We start from the raw sequence: 13,812 nt of genomic DNA on the forward strand, positions 1-13,812 counted from the left end.
TGTAACTGAAATGAATTTCTTTTATTTAACAGAAGTCAATTTCTTTTATGTAACTGAAGTCAATTTTTTGTTAATTAACCGAAGCCAGTGTCTTTTATGTAACCTAAGTTTCTTTTATTTAAGCAAAGTTAATTCCTTGTATTTAATTGAAGCCAATTTCATTTATTTAACCAATTTTCTTTTATTTAACTGAAGTCAATTTCTTTTATTTAACCAAAGCCAGTTTCTTTTACTTAACAGAAGTCAATTTCTTTTATGTAACCGAAGTTAATTTCTTTTATTTAACTGTAGTCAATTTGTTTTATTTGACCGGAGTCAATTCCTTTTTTTTACTGCATTAAAATTCTTTTATTTAACCAAAGTCAATTTCTTTTATTTAACTGAAATGAATATCTCTTATGTAACTGTAATCAATTTGTTTTGTTTATCCGGAGTCATTTTGTTTTTTACTGAAGTCAAATTCTTTTATGTAACAAAGTCAATTTCTTTTATCTAACCAAAGTCCCCTTCTTTTATGTTATCGAAGTCAGTTTCTTTTATTCAGCCGAAGTCAGTTTTTTTTTTATTTAATTGATGTTAGTTTCTTTTATTGTACCGATGTCAATTTCCTTTAATTAATTTCATGCTTACTTCCTATCCCCACTCTGTCAACATCTTCATTAATGCTTGGACCTACTCATTAATACTATTTAAATTCAATTTAATTTAATTTTTGCTTACCCCATATTTCATTTTGTTTTCACTCAGTGATATATATATGTATATATTATGTGTGTTTGAGAGTATGCATATTTTTTCTCCTTGTCTTGAGTCCATGTAATGTAAACGTATCGAACATTGTATGAAAAATTTTCTGACCATAAGAAAAGACCTTGCTTGGAAAAAAGGTAAGGGTTGGTAACAGGAAGGGCATGCAGTCATAGAAAATCTGCTTCAATAAAGTTCATCTAACTCATGCATGTATGGAAAAGCAGATGTTAAAATGATGACATTATGCTGGCATTCACAAACCAGACACTTAGTGTCATTTATTTTATAACTAGATTTTCATTGCAATTAAAATTTAAACATTAATGCTTTAGTAAAAAAAGCCTCATGTGGGTTAATACTGATTTCAAATTTTTGGCTGAAGGCCAGCAATTTCGTAGAAGGGGTAAGTTGATTACATATGCTTCAGTGCTCAATAGGTACTTATTGATCCTCAAAGGATGAGAGGTAAAATTAACCTCAGTGGAATTTGAACTCAGAACGTGAAGACATGAAATACCACTTAGCATTTTGTTCATCATGCTAATAATTCTGCCAGCTTGCCACCCTATATATATTGGTTTCAAATTTTGGCACAAGGCCAGCAATTTATATATATATGCAGACACAAGGTCAGCCACTTTGGAGAAGGGTGTAAGTTGATTAAGTTGATCCCTGTGTTCAACTGGTATTTATTTTATCAACCCTTAAAAGATGAAAGGCAAAGTTGACCTTGGCAGAATTTGAACTCAAAATGTAAAACCGATGAAATGCTGCTAAGCATTTCACCCAGCACTTAGGCTGTTGTACCTGCATGCCACCTCCAAGTGAGTTAATATTAGACAGATTAAACTACCTCTGCGTCTAAAAACCAGCACGGTCAAAATGTATAAACATACATGCCAGTGATATATAAAAAGCACCCAGCACACTTAAGTAGTTGGCGTCAGTAAGGGCATCCAGCCTTAGAAACCATACTACAACAGACAATTGGAGTCTGAACAGCACCCTGCAGGCCAGCTACATGTCAATTGGTCCAACCCATGCCAGCATGGAGAGCAGACACTAAATGATGATGATGATACTTGTACAGACTATGCAGTGATCATCATTTTTTAATGTCTACTTGTTCATGAATCAGACAGAATTTTCTGAGGCAGATCAAATTTTCTACAGCTGAATGCCCTTCCTGCTGTCAACCCTCTTTTATTTCCAAGCAAGGTAATGTTTCCCTATGACCAGACATGTTTTCATGGAAGATTGGAAATGAATAACACTACAGGGGGAACATCTATTTACAACTGTCATGAGCAGGTACACACACACATGCTCACATACACACGTGTGCGCGCACACACACATTCGCTTATGTATGCACCCACACACACATCTATATCTTCAACTAAATCTAGTCAAAAGGCTTTGGTAGGCTTGTTGCTATAATAAAAGCCATTTGTGTAAATGCCATGCGATGAGATTGAACTCAAACCCATGTGGTTGGGAAGCAGACATCTTGACGCAGTCTTACCTGCACCTACATATCTCCTAATATAATAATGAGCATTGTGCTTTTTTAGATCATTTCTAATTATATATATGTATATGCCCAAAATCACGCTGTTGGTGGTAGTCAGAGAAAGAGTAGTATAAGTGAAGGGAGAGGAGAGAAAATAGTAATTCAGTGAAGGAGAAGTAGTCAGAGTAATAGCCATGACTGAGAGGGAGTGAGTGACAGTAATAGCAATGAGAGAGGAAGTGGAAAAGAGAGCATCGCTTACAAAGGCTTTTAATTTCACAGGCAAAATGCTTTGTTTACATTTTACGAAGATCATTTTCTCTAATATTTCGGCTCCAATGTGTGTGTGTATATTTATAGATTTATAGTATATAGTGTTTGTTATTGGTTCAGTCCATAACTTATTTACAGTATATAGTGTTTGTTATCCATTCACTGATACTCTTTCTTCTGCTATGGAGAATGAAACAGACGGAAGGTGACTGTTAGCCAGAGATAAAGACGAAGAACAGCCAGTCTCACTCAGGAAGAACTGGACACAAGAAGATTAAAAAATATATTATTAAATCAACCACAAGAAATGAGACAAGAATAAGAGCACAAGATACAAGATGACAGGCTCGAAGACATCAAAATGAAAAGGAGAACCTCATTGCACAAAGGAGAGATATCCAAAGACAGAGAGCAGCACAAAAGCACCAACATGAAACAGAACAGCAAGCAGTAGAGAGAAGAGAAAATCTAAGAATAAGAGCATGATAAAGGTGCCAAGATGTAACAGAAGAGCAATCAGCACAAAGGAGAGAAATCAAAAGAGAGAACATTGCAAAGGCGCCAAGGTGAAACAGAAGAACAAGCAACAGAAAGGAGAGAGGGTCTAAGAGGGAGAGACTAAGCCTAGATAATGAAACTGAAAAAGAAGCAAACTTTATTTTGCATATAATTTTCATACTGTCATTTCTGATGGCACAGGTACACTAGTAATATATAATCTCCTTCTTAACTACTCCCATGCACCCCTAAGTAATGTGAGGTAGGATTAGTGGCACAAAAAATGTTCAGTACACACCATATAGTGGTTGGTGTTAGGAATATATTACAAAGTCATTTGATTGACTGTTGATTGGACATCCTTACAATTTCAGCACATTCCAACAGTGTCAGTTACTCCAGTAGTTCCAGTCATCATTGATGCTACCAACAAATGTCTGAGGTTCTTTTTCCCCCACCTTCTTTCTGTTATAAACAAGCAAATGAATACATCATAGAACTTCCTATTGCATGTACATCTACAAGAGTGCTAGCATCATAATTCAGTTGAAAGTACCAGGAAATTATAGCTGGTGATATGTAAGTTTGATTCCCAGTTGGGTAGTTTTGGTTCAGCCATCCCTTGTAAATGTGTTTTCTGGTAATAGTGTGTAGTTTATGGGCAATTCCACTCAAAAGGTGACAAAAACTGAAAAATTATAATAAAACTGTGCTACCATGATTTATGTATTTTTGTGTTCCCATAAGCCAATAGGATTTAAAAAAGTAAAAACAATTTCTGTGGAATTACTGTCATGTGACCAGAGCAGCCATCTTGGATCTAGTGTGGAAAATGGCAATTTGACAGCAAGGACAAAAGGTAGGTATCCAATTCCATCCTAGAAAAAAATTAATTTTCCATCCTGCAAAAATATATTTTCAGGAAGAACAAGAGTATAATTATAGTTTAGCAGTGTTATTTTTTTTTAATATCATCTTGCTTATCAGCAAAAACAGAATTTACTGTGGCCATTAGAATTTGTTGTATCAGTTACATTTTGGCATTATAAGTTTCATCTACAAAATCCTGACAAATAATTATTTTAAAACAATGCAACCATTATGATGTACTGCAAGGGGGTGGATTTTTTTCTTATACACACTACTTTATGTTTTCAGTTACATATACCTGCTTGTGTACTGTTCATGGAAATTTCAACCACATTATGATCAGTATTATAGGGTTCCCACAGTTACCTGCAATGCATGTAAAATGTCTAGATTGTATTATTATCTAAGACATTATGTATGTGCTACAATAAGCTTCAAGAAACATTATTTAGAACTTTGTGTTCAAGTGCAGCACATATTTTGAATACATGGTGTGTGTTTTTACCTTTTGATCAGTTCATGTTCTTGATTGATTAAAATAAAAATGTGGAATACTAACTGATCTGAGTTTCAGTGTTGCATCAGTTACACATTTCTAAGTGGAAATGTTGCATCAGTGGCATGTACCTGTTGCGCCAGTTACATTTTACCAAAGGCACTACAGCATGTATCAAACAATAGTGTTGGATATGAAAGCATGTATAACATCCATACGACTTGTGGGCTGTTTTCATTTGATAACCAAAGGCTTCAAGAACATTTCTTCTGAAGTCTAAAGGAGAGAGGAGACCTCACCATCAGCTTGGATAGATAGAAAGAGAAGAGAAAAAATGTCTGGTTCTCCTACTTTGCTAGAAGAATAGATGAAAAAGAAGTTATGTTCCTGTATTTGTATTCAAATTATAAAATCATATTATAAGATCACAAGAATTGCGTTATAGCTTTGAGAAAGCGAGTTAACTTAATTTACTAAAAATATTCCTGCTTCATTTCATCAATTGGCATACATGAAATTCTCTGATAAAAGGCAAAAATATCTGATTTCTTTGATTTCTCTTGGTCAGTGATTGGCTGATATTCAAGTTATATCTGTTTAGTAGAATGTCTTTATAACATCTCAGTCTTGCATTGCCAATATATATGTTGTCTGTCATGATTACATTTCATTTATTTGAGATTTCAGCCGTATTTCTATTGGGGAGAAATATAATGATTTAATAACATGAGTCTTTAGTTTATAAGCCAGTTTTGGTGTAAGTTTCATTAGTTCTCAAATATAACACACATGGGTTAGTGGACAGGATGGGTTGTGCTTCAGGTTTGATTCTTGGATAAGGTGGCATGTTGTGTCTTTGAGAAAGTCACTTCATTTCATGTGACTCCATCTCACTCAAATAATAACTCTACTTCAACTGCAAGAGATGAAGTAGAGGGTTGATACAGCAATGAGCTGGTGTCCTGTGGAGTGAGGAGTGGAGAGTTTTGTAATCCCAGTTAGTTATAGACCATAGAAACTCAGATCTGTTGCTTCAATTTTCGAAGCGCAATGGTTAAAAGACAGTTTCCTGTTTCTTTACACAATTCTTTGCATTTTTATTGAACTCTGTGACGTTCTTTTGAGCAGTAGGGGTTGGTTTGTAGAAGGAAGATAAGGCAAAGCTCCATTGTATGGTAGCTGGGCCGGTCTTGTAGCACCATCTGACTAAAGCAACTGTTGATTGCTCCATTATCATTGTCAAGTAGTTAAGTGTCTTCCACTGAATCCATGGGGGACTTCTGAACTGAGAGGGGAGTCTTCAGCAGGAGAGGTTTCTCATGTCAATTGGAATAAACACATACTCAAGCTTTTCCATTCTGAGCTGTTATCTAATTTCTTCTTGAGATGCTGTTGAAGGCTTGATACAGCTGAGGAAGCTTCTTCTTGACTGCTGCCATTGGGTCAAGGGTTGACATTCATGGAGGAGGTAGCATCCATTGCTAGTAGCCTTTGTTATCTCAACTTAACTGGATATATTCTGTCTGATATCAGTAGGATCAAAGCTAGCAAAGGTGAAGGTTGTTTGGATTGGTGTATTTCATTCAATCTGTGATCAGGTGACAGGTGTTGTTAAATGTTGGGTCACGTTTTTTGGCATGGGTCACTATCAATCAAACAGGACAAGCACACTCTGCTGAGGACCCTAATGCATGTGTTGTAGCTTCCATTTTGGAGTTGACCAGTTTCTGTAGAATGTTGTTTCAGGAACCAACTTAGAGTTTGGTGCTTTTATGTACTTCTTAAAGGAGAGAGTGCAGTCTAAGGTTACTCTAAGGTAGACAGGACAGGTACCATGCTCCAGTGGTGTTCCAGGCCATTTGATGTTAAGAAGTTGATTAGCTTCACAATTATTAAGACAGAACAAGCAGGCTTAGGTCCTCACAGGATTGGCATATTGATGGTTGCATTTGTCACAGAGTAATAATTCATCTAAGGCTGAAATGAGCTTTGTTTCTACTGCTTCAGAATACTTTCTTGGCATGTTATACAGAAATACGTGGAGGCGCATTGGCCCAAAGGTTAGGGCAGCGGACTTGCGGTCATAGGATCGCGGTTTCGATTCCCAGAACGGGCATTGTGAGTGTTTATTGAGCGAAAATACCTAAAGCTCCACGAGGCTCCAGCAAGGGATGGTGGCGAACCCTGCTGTACTCTTTCCCCACGACTTTCTCTCACTCTTACTTCCTGTTTCTGTTGTGCCTGTAATTCAAAGGGTCAGCCTTGTCACACTGTGTCACGCTGAATATCCCCGAGAACTACATTAAGGGTACACATGTCTGTGGAGTGCTCAGCCACTTGCACGTTAATTTCATGAGCAGGCTGTTCCGTTGATCGGATCAACTGGAACCCTCGATGTTGTAAGCGACGGAGTGCCAACAACAATACAGAAATGTAATAGAAACTCTGTGTTCCAACTTCATAAACCTGAAGGTACAAGACAGACTTCAAATTTTATTTACTTTTAATATTTATTCTAAGGTGGTGTGCTGGCAGAATCATTAGCCCGTTGGGTAAAACACTCAGTGGCATTTCATCCATTGCTACATTCTGAGTTCAAATTCTGCTACGGTTGACTTTGCCTTTCATCCTTTCAAGCGTTGATAAAATAAATATCAGTTGTGTACTGGAATTGATGTAATTGACTTACTCCTGCCCTTGAAACTATTGGCCTTGTGCCAAAATTTGAAACCAGTATTTGTTCTGGGGTCATCTTTGCCTTTTATTCTTTTAAGGCTGATACAATTGGTGACACCATAAGAGCATAGGTCTGGATCCCTTGCAGCTCTTGCATTCTGAGTTCAAATACATCCATTGCCGAAGGGATTTATTTTTGAACTGCCTTCTCATTGCCGCCATTGTTGTCATCATCCTTATCTTCATCATCATTGATCAATCTGTGATCAGGTGACAAGTGTTGTTCAAAGCTGGGTCATGTTTTTTTGGCATGTGTCACTCTCACTGAGACAGGACATGCACATTCTGCTGAAGACCTTAATGCATGTGTTGTGGCTTCCATTTTCTCATCATCCTCATCATCATCATAATTTTCATGTTCACTTTTCCATGCTTGCACGGATTAAGTGAGACTTACTGAGGCAATATTCTTCCCCCAAATGCCCTTTCTGCTAACCTATACCCGTTCCTTTGTGTAAAGTATTTTTGCTTCACTGGTCTTCTCACAATAAAGCTGCTGAAGCTACTGTGACACACATTTCATATACAGAAGTAAACATGACACCTCTGGACACACAAGCATGCATGCATACACATATGATGGGTTTCCATGCAATTTCCATCTATCAATTTCACTTAAAAAGTACTGGTAAGCCTGAAGAACTACCAGAAGACATTTGTCCAAAGTGCCACACAGTGAGTTAGAACTTGAAACTACATGATTCATGGTTACAAGGAGAACTTTAAACTACAAAATCATGTCTTTGCCTTATAACGCTTTTGTTTTGTTGTCTTTTAAATTTTTTATTTAGATTGCTCTGATTAGGTATGAAATTAATGTTCTGGATTCAATGAATCCAATATATCTTTGATTGAAATCACTCTTTGTTTATTTAGAAAAAAAGTTGCTGCTTTCCTTTTCTTTTTAATTAATTAATTCCAAACTAATAAAAGCTTAAATCAAACTAAGAGAATTTGAGCCTCAGAGCCATGGGAGCAAAAATTTGCTTTCAGCAAGAATTATTTCAGGTACTCTTACTTGCACAAGCTAGATTGTTTAATTTTAACTCACTTGTTTGTTTTCTCTATTCCAACTTCTCCTCAGATTCTGTTTGCACCAAACTGTCTGACTATCTTCACCTTACTTCTCTTTCATTATCATTACAACTTCTCAAACACTTTGTTCTATAACAAACCAATCAACAAAGATTTATTTTTTAATTACTAACGTATTAAGTTTATTTAGTTAGTTTTCATTATGTTATTCATCCAGTTCTTGTCATATTTTGAAGCCTTTTCAAAATATATGATTCAAGATTAAATCCAGTGTCATCAAGGCAAATGAGAAATGGATCACCCTTGAATGAGATATTAGTCTTTAAGAGAAGTTAGGTTTACCAGGATACAAATTAACAATAGTTAAGCTAATTAAACCTAGTAAATCTAATTGTACTGCCCCCTCTTTTATTTCCATCCTCTTTGGAAAGAACAAACAACAAACTATCTTAGTAGTTAATCTTAATATCTTAGCCACTTGACCATATAGCTTTTACACATTTGCAAATATTATACATTATTACATGTTATTATTTTAAACAGAAAATACAATTTAATTCCAATAACTGTTTATGTTTCTCAATACAACATTTGTATGTTCTATGTCTCAGACTTCAGTTCTGACCACAATTATTGATTTCTGACAAAAACCAACAAAATAATTCGGTTCTCTTTTATTGAAATTTTCAATTTTCAACAACATCAAAAATAGTCTGTTTGAATTATCTGTTGTGAAATTGTTCCTGTGGCAATTGGGAATTTTTAGCTCAATTCTTGTTGCTTAATTTTATTTCATTTTGATTATTTCTGTAATAATAAAAAAAAAAAATCAATTTATAGATTACAGTAACACCGTGTTTGCGAGTTTCTGAACAGCATACATATTAAATGGCAAGACTAGTTTTAATGCAATCATTGAACTAACAATGGGGAAAATTTTGAAATAGAATAATTTTGCTAATTAGAATTAAAAGTGACTTTTGTTTGTATTAAATATAACCTTACTGATGCTGTCATTATTATTATTGTTATTATTATTAATGCAGTGAGCTAGCAGAATTGTTAGTGTATTGGACAAAATGCCTCACAGCGTTTCTTCCAACTCTTTATGTTCTGAGTTCAAATTGTGCCATGGACGACTTTGCTTTACATCCTTTGGGGCCCCAATAAAATAAGTACCATTTGAGCATTGGAGATGGTGTACATGGCTTACTCCCATCCCTGAAACTGCTGGCCTTGTGTTAAAATTTAAATCCAATAACAAGGCAATGGGATCACAGAACTTTTAGCATGTTGGACAAAATGATTTGTGATATTCCTTCTGGTTCTTTATGCTCTGAGTTCAAATCCTGCTGAAAGCAACCTTACTTTCTATTCTTTGAAGGTCAATAACATAACGAACCATGAAACACTAGGATCAATGTAATCAACTAGTCTCCTTCCCCAAAATTTCAGTCCTTGTGCCTTAGAAGAAAGGATTATTATAACTGTTGTTACTATTATTAATATTTTGCTTTTAATCTACATATGATATCTTTCTAGTGTATTTTTATATTCATTTAGTGTTAGCTCAGTACAGCTGAAAATGAGATGGTCTATTGTTTCATTTTAGGTCTGCACCGTTTAAAAAAATATTTGCCTGGTAATTTCTTTTAAACAAGCTTTGGTCTTGTGATGCCAGTATGAAGCTTCCAGTCTCTACTTTCAATCCTTAACACCTCAGCTACTGTTGGACTGTCTCTGGGTGAAGATCAGAATTTTGGCTTTGAAGGATATATTGCCATGCAGGGACTTCTGACTCCATCATTCTGTAAGTTGTTTCTGCTTGTTCTTTTAAACAATTTGTTTGACTCTTTTGGCTTGCTTGGTATCAGCAGGTTCAGGTTCTTTATTCATTTCAGGATTAATTATTATTATTATTATTATTATTATATTTTGGTTTTGTTATTAACAAAATGCTCTCCCAGATCACTCATAAATTTCTTGTTTGCTTAATAGTTTCAAGAAACTTTTTTGTTAAAATGTTTGTACTGTTGTATTACTAAACTGATTAGTATCCTATGAAAATGGTCATTTCTGCTTTGTTTGTCTCTTTTAAGGATGCTTTTTGTTGCTGTCTTAATCATGCCTAGCTTTGTTTTCTTTTACGGTTTCAGAATTTTAAAACATGGCATTGGAATTTTTGACAGAAGGGCAGAGGGAGGAAGATAGTTTTTAGAATAGCAACTATAACACTGTTTTCTCTCTGCTAATGATTATCAGCCAAAACATCACCACCAAAACCACCATCACCACTGCAACAGGTGGCAGTGATAACAGCAACAACAACAGTGGTGGTAACATTAACAGAAAAGCAAAAGAATGAATCATGACAATGAGAACACTACCACCATCTCCATTTCTATCAGCATCATCACTACCAAAACCACCACCAACACTACCACTGCAACAGCTTGCAGTAGCAGCAGCAAAACCTTCAACAAGAACAAGCCAAACAAAGTAGTGTATTGTGACAGAGAAAGTCCTATCTTGTCCCTCCCCCCTGCCACACACACCTTCCAGCACTGCCACTATCTTGTCAGCAGCAACCACTAACAATAGTAATAAGAATGCTGCTGCCATTGGTACTGGTTCAGTTGCCAGTGAAAATAAAAATATTTCTAAACTTTGGTTTTGCACAAACATAATTTTAGCTACTGAAATAACTGAACTGTCAACCAAAAGTATGACACAAGCATAGAGGCTTCTGGAAAAGGTGGAAGAGCAGTTCACTTGCATGTGTCTGGGTCCATTCTGCAAGGAACCCATAGAAGAATAACTATATGTAAAGACATAGGCATGATGATCAACTGGGTGATTCAGGCTCAAATAGAAAGGTACCTAAAATCAATCTGGGCCCTAAAGACAATATTTTAAGAGGTAGACAGTCTGACATAGTGGAAGTAAGCTTTTTGACCAAAATCAAAACTAGAAAAGACATTCCATATACCATCTTAAAAATAACGATATGGTCTTCAGATCACCCAGTGTAAGCTGGCAAATGACAGTATTAAAAATGGTCAGTGTTTCAGAGTAATAGTTTTGTTCTTAAGAAGCCTTGATCTCTAGATATGGGCCATCTTGCTAGACCCAGAATGAAAGTTGGTGGTACTGAAAGCGATCAGCTGTGAAAGTCATATTTTCTGACTACCATCTATTTATGATTTCACAGAAGCTAGGAAAGTGGATTCTTTTAAAGCACAGAAGCTAAGAAAGTGGATTCTTTTAAAGCTCCAAGAAACTTTAAGCATATTCTACGCAATATCTAGTGGGAAAATGAGAAAGTATTTTAGATACATGTTCTATTTTTATTTCTTGTGAGGAAGAAAGATGTAGTCCACTGATCAACTCACTTGTCTTCTGTTAACATATACTGCACAGTCAACTGGGTATGCAATAACTGGTGATGGGCAGACATGCACTGCAGTTGCAGCAAATATTCTCTGATGGTGACCAAATATGTGCACCCATTGTCAGGCATGTCTTTCCACATCCTGTCTCTAGTGGAACTGCAGTCCTCCTCCTCATCATCATTATTTAGTGTCCGTTTTCCATGTTGACATGGGCTGGACGGTTTGACTGAGAACTGGTAAGCTGTGGAAATGCACCAGGTTCCATTCTGTTTTGACTTGGTTTTTACAACTCAATGCCTTTCTTAATACCAACCACTCCAAGTGTAGTGGGTACTTTTTACATGGCACAGGTGTCAGTTACCTAACACTGGCATTGGCCATGACTGTGATCTCACTTGGCTTGACAGGTCCTCTGTGAGGACCAATATTTGAATGGTGCTTTTTATGTGCCACTAGCATGGGTGCCAGTTACATGGCACTGGCATTGGTCATGATTACGATTTCACTTGGCTTGACAGGTTTTTTTGAGCACAACATTTCGCCCAATGTTTGAAGGGTGCTTTCTACATGTCAATTATGCAACACTGGCATCAATCATGACTATGATCTCACTTGGTTTGACAGGTTTTCTCAAATACAGCATATTGTCAAAGTTCTTGGTTATTTGTTATCGCCTCCATGAGGCCCAACAATTGAAGATCATGCTTCACCAACTCGTCCCTTGTCTTTCTGGGTCTACCTCTTCCACCAAGACTGAGCTCTTGACACATAGAATGTTTACAGCTATTTGATCCTTGTTCTTATACCAGTGCTTATGAAATAAGCAAATTACAAAACTTGACAATGGTGTTGCTGATAGAGCAAGGAAAATTTCTTGGTGATATAAATTTACAGTCAATTGAAGATGTCTCAACTTGGCTCCTGGCAGTGGAAGCAAAAGCTTACGTGGATGAATTAAGGAATAACCGACAAGATAATGACCTAAGTCCTATGGCTATGAAATTCATTTCTTTGGTAGGAATACAAGGATTAAAAATTATCTGAGATATTAATATCCCTAAGAATATTATGAAAATGTCTTATGATGACCTAAAAATTTGATTCTAAATCATATTGCTCCTTCAAAGAAACTGATATTAACCGAAAGAACAAAATTCTTCTCCACTATTCAACAACCCAATGAGTCTGCTTAATCACAACAAATCATCAAGGCAACACTGAGATCAAAAACAAACATAATACATCATCATTATCATCATTTAATGTCTGTTTTCCATGCTGGTATGGGTTTGACAAGAGATAAGGTTGGTGGGTGGGTGGGGGCATCAGGCTCCATTGTCTGTTTTGGGATGGTTTCTATGGCTGGATGCCCTTCCTAATGCCAACCACTTTATGGAGTGTACAGAGTGCTTATTATGTGCACCAGCATCAGTGCTTTTCACATGACACCAGCACCAGTGCCTTTTATGTGGCACTATCACTAGTGCTTTTTTTATGTGGCACTATTCCTAATGCTTTTTATATGGCACCAGTACTGGTATCAATTCTGCTATGGTGGACAGGTCTTGAATATAGCAAAGCACCAGATATTTTGGGCCTTTGTCCATCTCCTTTGTAAGGCTCAGTGTCTTGAGATTGGCCAGGAATACAAGCCAATGAAGCACTCACAAAATTTTCAATTAAACTATTTTTCATTTCAGTGAAATATAGCCATGCATAATATCTTCTTAGATGCAGATAAACTGATTGACTGAAAACCTGTTATATTCTCCACTATCACAACACAGCACTGATAATGATATACTACCAAACCTTCAACAGATTTATGAATATTCTGTTGTCAACTGTTAATCTCAGTTTGTATTTCACAGCAATTATCTCCATATTCTCTCCATGTGATTAAAAAATAAAAGAAAGACATTTTGAGTTTTAAAAGCAATTTTATGATTTCTATAACAACCAGGAAATTGTTTCCATATGAAATCTTTCCTGTCTTTTTGAAAATCATTTAAACTAGTAAAAGTTTTTAGTTACTGTAAAGTAAATCAATTATTAGACAGTTTCCTAGCTATGCTAACAAATTTAACACGGACTTCCTACATATTTTTCTGATTGAAAATAAAACAAATAAATAGTAATCTCTTTATCATAATACCTTCCAGAAGTTTCATTTAATCTCCTGTATGCGTTTCACTGTAACGTTTGCATGACAACTAACAGAAAAGGAAGGAAACTTTCATGCATTGCAC

The 13,812-nt window shown here is 36.0% G+C and overlaps 1 long non-coding RNA gene across 2 annotated transcripts in view; it reads left to right on the forward strand.

Annotated features, from left to right (window-relative positions):
- Positions 1 to 12,800, forward strand: part of LOC128247692 (uncharacterized) — a 47,907-nt gene extending 35,107 nt beyond the window's left edge. The window contains exons 1-3 of one of the 2 annotated variants that reach the window (XR_008264056.1): positions 3,321 to 3,893; positions 9,784 to 9,981; positions 10,328 to 12,800. This is a non-coding gene — a long non-coding RNA (uncharacterized LOC128247692). Of the gene's footprint in view, positions 1 to 3,320; positions 3,894 to 9,783; positions 9,982 to 10,327 lie in introns of those variants that run through there. The other variant, XR_008264057.1, reaches the window with a different exon arrangement.
- Positions 12,801 to 13,812: the final 1,012 nt, after the last annotated feature.

The sequence above is a fragment of the Octopus bimaculoides genome, chromosome 4 (assembly GCF_001194135.2).
Source record: "Octopus bimaculoides isolate UCB-OBI-ISO-001 chromosome 4, ASM119413v2, whole genome shotgun sequence".
Taxonomy (NCBI): Eukaryota; Metazoa; Mollusca; class Cephalopoda; order Octopoda; family Octopodidae; genus Octopus; species Octopus bimaculoides.